A 6,000-nucleotide genomic window follows, 5' to 3' on the forward strand; every position below is an offset into this window, starting at 1 on the left:
AATAAAGCTTGTGGACCCCAACATGTAGCGCTACGTATCAGCCGCACTTCAATGTAGTGAAATAGGAAGATCTGTCAAGTAGTCTATTATAGAAAAAGAAAGGTGTTCGTGCAACCTTGATTTGACCATTCCGTCTACTCTCACTGGTACGTAAGGTCATTGTTAGCCGCATGGGCCGATCGCTGTGGCAAAAAAATAGGCGTTTTTTTAACAAGCTCGAGAAAAGTATAGTTTCGGAAAAAACGGGGTAGAGTAACGATAGTTTTATCGCCAATAGGGGGGGGGGGTGGTTTTACGTCACAGGGACGCCGTAGTGGAGGTCTACGGAGAATTTTGCCCAACTGGGGATCTTTAACGTGCGCTACGATGCACACGGGCGTCTTCGCAGTGTGCCTCCATTCAAACTGCAATCTCCGGAGCCGGGGATTAGCCCGCAATTTCGAGCCGAGTATACTAGCGCCTTAGGTACTCGGCTACCCCGAAGGGTGACAGAGTAAGGTTATACAGGCATATGAATGTGATGAGTCCAGGTAGGTGGGCAGCGTTTCTCCAGCACTGCGGGTTTAATGTGTGCTTGGCCCAGGTTGTAGAGCTATTAGCTGAATATCTGGGGGTCGTCACGAAAGCGACGGTTTGACATCATTATGGGCAGTTCGTGGATTTTCTCTGCTTTCTCGCCTACATGTACCATCGGGCCATCCACTATCCCCTCACTATATCAGTAATGAGGGGCTGTTTTCGTGGCGAAACGGCATTACTAGCCTATAGGCGGAACAGGTTGTGTCCTAGGTATGTGACATGCATATGCGCCTCTCTTAGCTGACCCATTTGACACGAACCTGCTTTATGGCTATATTTCGCTGATTACATGTAGATCTTTCATAAAGTCAATGTAACCTCATTTAAATGCGTTGCCGAGAAGGTACGTGCCACAATTTAGTGAACGTATGTAACGGCAATCAGTGTAACTGAAAAGGAGACAGTTTTCATGTGCTTTTCTTCAAAAGACGGGCTCCGCCAGACTAGCATCAGGGAATAGATGAAAGCAGGCTAGTTCCAGACGTCTTTGACGTAAATCTCGGTCACCGCATAGGTGTCACTACCATGTGCTTCTCTTCAACCAAGCTCATTTCCACATGCATAACTAGGTATACAAAACTAGGCGTGTGCGAAGCTGAAATGAACTTCCGTGACGAGCATTTGCGTCACTGGAGATGGGCCACGACGTATGTGCCCCTTTTCAATAAAGCTTGTGGACCCCAACATGTAGCGCTACGTATCAGCCGCACTTCAATGTAGTGAAATAGGCAGATCTGTCAAGTAGTCTATTATAGAAAAAGAAAGGTGTTCGTGCAACCTTGATTTGACCATTCCGTCTACTCTCACTGGTACGTAAGGTCATTGTTAGCCGCATGGGCCGATCGCTGTGGCAAAAAAATAGGCGTTTTTTAACAAGCTCGAGAAAAGTATAGTTTCGGAAAAAACGGGGTAGAGTAACGATAGTTTTATCGCCAATAGGGGGGGGTTGGTTTTACGTCACAGGGACGCCGTAGTGGAGGTCTACGGAGAATTTTGCCCAACTGGGGATCTTTAACGTGCACTACGATGCACACGGGCGTCTTTGCAGTGTGCCTCCATTCAAACTGCAATCTCCGGAGCCGGGGATTAGCCCGCAATTTCGAACCGAGTATGCTAGCGCCTTAGGTAATCGGCTACCCCGAAGGGTGACAGAGTAAGGTTATACAGGCATATGAATGTGATGAGTCCAGGTAGGTGGGCAGCGTTTCTCCAGCACTGCGGGTTTAATGTGTTCTTGGCCCAGGTTGTAGAGCTATTAGCTGAATATCTGGGGGTCGTCACGAAAGCGACGGTTTGACATCATTATGGGCAGTTCGTGGATTTTCTCTGCTTTCTCGCCTACATGTACCATCGGGCCATCCACTATCCCCTCACTATATCAATAATGAGGGTCTGTTTTCATGGCGAAACGGCGTTACTAGCCTATAGGCGGAACACGTTGTGTCCTAGGTATGTGACATGCATATGCGCCCCTCTTAGCTGACCCATTTCACACGAACCTGCTTTATGGCTATATTTCGCTGATTACATGTAGATCTTTCATAAAGTCAATGTAACCTCATTTAAATGCGTTGCCGAGACGGTACGTGCCACAATTTAGTGAACGTATGTAACGGCAATCAGTGTAACTGAAAAGGAGACAGTTTTCGTGTGCTTTTCTTCAAAAGACGGGCTCCGCCAGGCTTGCATCAGGGAATAGATGAAAGTAGGCTAGTTCCATATTATTGTACGTCTTTGACGTAAATCTCGGTCACCGCATAGGTGTCACTGCCATGTGCTTCTCTTCAACCAAGCTCATTTCCACATGCACAACTGGGTATACAAAACTAGGTGTGTGCGTAGCTGAAATGAGCTTCCGTGACGAGCATTTGTGTCACTGGAGATGGGCCACGAGGTATGTGCCCCTTTTCAATAAAGCTTGTGGACCCCAACATGTAGCGCTACGTATCAGCCGCACTTCAATGTAGTGAAATAGGAAGATCTGTCAAGTAGTCTATTATAGAAAAAGAAAGGTGTTCGTGCAACCTTGATTTGACCATTCCGTCTACTCTCACTGGTACGTAAGGTCATTGTTAGCCGCATGGGCCGATCGCTGTGGCAAAAAAATAGGCGTTTTTTAACAAGCTCGAGAAAAGTATAGTTTCGGAAAAAACGGGGTAGAGTAACGATAGTTTTATCGCCAATAGGGGGGGGGGTTGGTTTTACGTCACAGGGACGCCGTAGTGGAGGTCTACGGAGAATTTTGCCCAACAGGGGATCTTTAACGTGCGCTACGATGCACACGGGCGTCTTCGCAGTGTGCCTCCATTCAAACTGCAATCTCCGGAGCCGGGGATTAGCCCGCAATTTCGAACCGAGTATGCTAGCGCCTTAGGTACTCGGCTACCCCGAAGGGTGACAGAGTAAGGTTATACAGGCATATGAATGTGATGAGTCCAGGTAGGTGGGCAGCGTTTCTCCAGCACTGCGGGTTTAATGTGTGCTTGGCCCAGGTTGTAGAGCTATTAGCTGAATATCTGGGGTTCGTCACGAAAGCGACGGTTTGACATCATTATGGGCAGTTCGTGGATTTTCTCTGCTTTCTCGCCTACATGTACCATCGGGCCATCCACTATCCCCTCACTATATCAATAATGAGGGTCTGTTTTCATGGCGAAACGGCATTACTAGCCTATAGGCGGAACACGTTGTGTCCTAGGTATGTGACATGCATATGCGCCCCTCTTAGCTGACCCATTTGACACGAACCTGCTTTATGGCTATATTTCGCTGATTACATGTAGATCTTTCATAAAGTCAATGTAACCTCATTTAAATGCGTTGCCGAGACGGTACGTGCCACAATTTAGTGAACGTATGTAACGGCAATCAGTGTAACTGAAAAGGAGACAGTTTTCGTGTGCTTTTCTTCAAAAGACGGGCTCCGCCAGGCTTGCATCAGGGAATAGATGAAAGTAGGCTAGTTCCATATTATTGTACGTCTTTGACGTAAATCTCGGTCACCGCATAGGTGTCACTGCCATGTGCTTCTCTTCAACCAAGCTCATTTCCACATGCACAACTGGGTATACAAAACTAGGTGTGTGCGTAGCTGAAATGAGCTTCCGTGACGAGCATTTGTGTCACTGGAGATGGGCCACGAGGTATGTGCCCCTTTTCAATAAAGCTTGTGGACCCCAACATGTAGCGCTACGTATCAGCCGCACTTCAATGTAGTGAAATAGGAAGATCTGTCAAGTAGTCTATTATAGAAAAAGAAAGGTGTTCGTGCAACCTTGATTTGACCATTCCGTCTACTCTCACTGGTACGTAAGGTCATTGTTAGCCGCATGGGCCGATCGCTGTGGCAAAAAAATAGGCGTTTTTTTAACAAGCTCGAGAAAAGTATAGTTTCGGAAAAAACGGGGTAGAGTAACGATAGTTTTATCGCCAATAGGGGGGGGGGGGTGGTTTTACGTCACAGGGACGCCGTAGTGGAGGTCTACGGAGAATTTTGCCCAACTGGGGATCTTTAACGTGCGCTACGATGCACACGGGCGTCTTCGCAGTGTGCCTCCATTCAAACTGCAATCTCCGGAGCCGGGGATTAGCCCGCAATTTCGAGCCGAGTATACTAGCGCCTTAGGTACTCGGCTACCCCGAAGGGTGACAGAGTAAGGTTATACAGGCATATGAATGTGATGAGTCCAGGTAGGTGGGCAGCGTTTCTCCAGCACTGCGGGTTTAATGTGTGCTTGGCCCAGGTTGTAGAGCTATTAGCTGAATATCTGGGGGTCGTCACGAAAGCGACGGTTTGACATCATTATGGGCAGTTCGTGGATTTTCTCTGCTTTCTCGCCTACATGTACCATCGGGCCATCCACTATCCCCTCACTATATCAGTAATGAGGGGCTGTTTTCGTGGCGAAACGGCATTACTAGCCTATAGGCGGAACAGGTTGTGTCCTAGGTATGTGACATGCATATGCGCCTCTCTTAGCTGACCCATTTGACACGAACCTGCTTTATGGCTATATTTCGCTGATTACATGTAGATCTTTCATAAAGTCAATGTAACCTCATTTAAATGCGTTGCCGAGAAGGTACGTGCCACAATTTAGTGAACGTATGTAACGGCAATCAGTGTAACTGAAAAGGAGACAGTTTTCATGTGCTTTTCTTCAAAAGACGGGCTCCGCCAGACTAGCATCAGGGAATAGATGAAAGCAGGCTAGTTCCAGACGTCTTTGACGTAAATCTCGGTCACCGCATAGGTGTCACTACCATGTGCTTCTCTTCAACCAAGCTCATTTCCACATGCATAACTAGGTATACAAAACTAGGCGTGTGCGAAGCTGAAATGAACTTCCGTGACGAGCATTTGCGTCACTGGAGATGGGCCACGAGGTATGTGCCCCTTTTCAATAAAGCTTGTGGACCCCAACATGTAGCGCTACGTATCAGCCGCACTTCAATGTAGTGAAATAGGCAGATCTGTCAAGTAGTCTATTATAGAAAAAGAAAGGTGTTCGTGCAACCTTGATTTGACCATTCCGTCTACTCTCACTGGTACGTAAGGTCATTGTTAGCCGCATGGGCCGATCGCTGTGGCAAAAAAATAGGCGTTTTTTAACAAGCTCGAGAAAAGTATAGTTTCGGAAAAAACGGGGTAGAGTAACGATAGTTTTATCGCCAATAGGGGGGGTTTGTTTTACGTCACAGGGACGCCGTAGTGGAGGTCTACGGAGAATTTTGCCCAACTGGGGATCTTTAACGTGCGCTACGATGCACACGGGCGCCTTCGCAGTGTGCCTCCATTCAAACTGCAATCTCCGGAGCCGGGGATTAGCCAGCAATTTCGAACCGAGTATGCTAGCGCCTTAGGTAATCGGCTACCCCGAAGGGTGACAGAGTAAGGTTATACAGGCATATGAATGTGATGAGTTCAGGTAGGTGGGCAGCGTTTCTCCAGCACTGCGTGTTTAATGTGTGATTGGCCCAGGTTGTAGAGCTATTAGCTGAATATCTGGGGGTCGTCACGAAAGCGACGGTTTGACATCATTATGGGCAGTTCGTGGATTTTCTGTGCTTTCTCGCCTACATGTACCATCGGGCCATCCACTATCCCCTCACTATATCAATAATGAGGGTCTGTTTTCATGGCGAAACGGCGTTACTAGCCTATAGGCGGAACACGTTGTGTCCTAGGTATGTGACATGCATATGCGCCCCTCTTAGCTGACCCATTTGACACGAACCTGCTTTATGGCTATATTTCGCTGATTACATGTAGATCTTTCATAAAGTCAATGTAACCTCATTTAAATGCGTTGCCGAGATGGTACGTGCCACAATTTAGTGAACGTATGTAACGGCAATCAGTGTAACTGAAAAGGAGACAGTTTTCGTGTGCTTTTCTTCAAAAGACGGGCTCCGCCAGGC

This window comes from Dermacentor andersoni, chromosome 2 (assembly GCF_023375885.2).
Source record: "Dermacentor andersoni chromosome 2, qqDerAnde1_hic_scaffold, whole genome shotgun sequence".
Lineage (NCBI taxonomy): Eukaryota > Metazoa > Arthropoda > Arachnida > Ixodida > Ixodidae > Dermacentor > Dermacentor andersoni.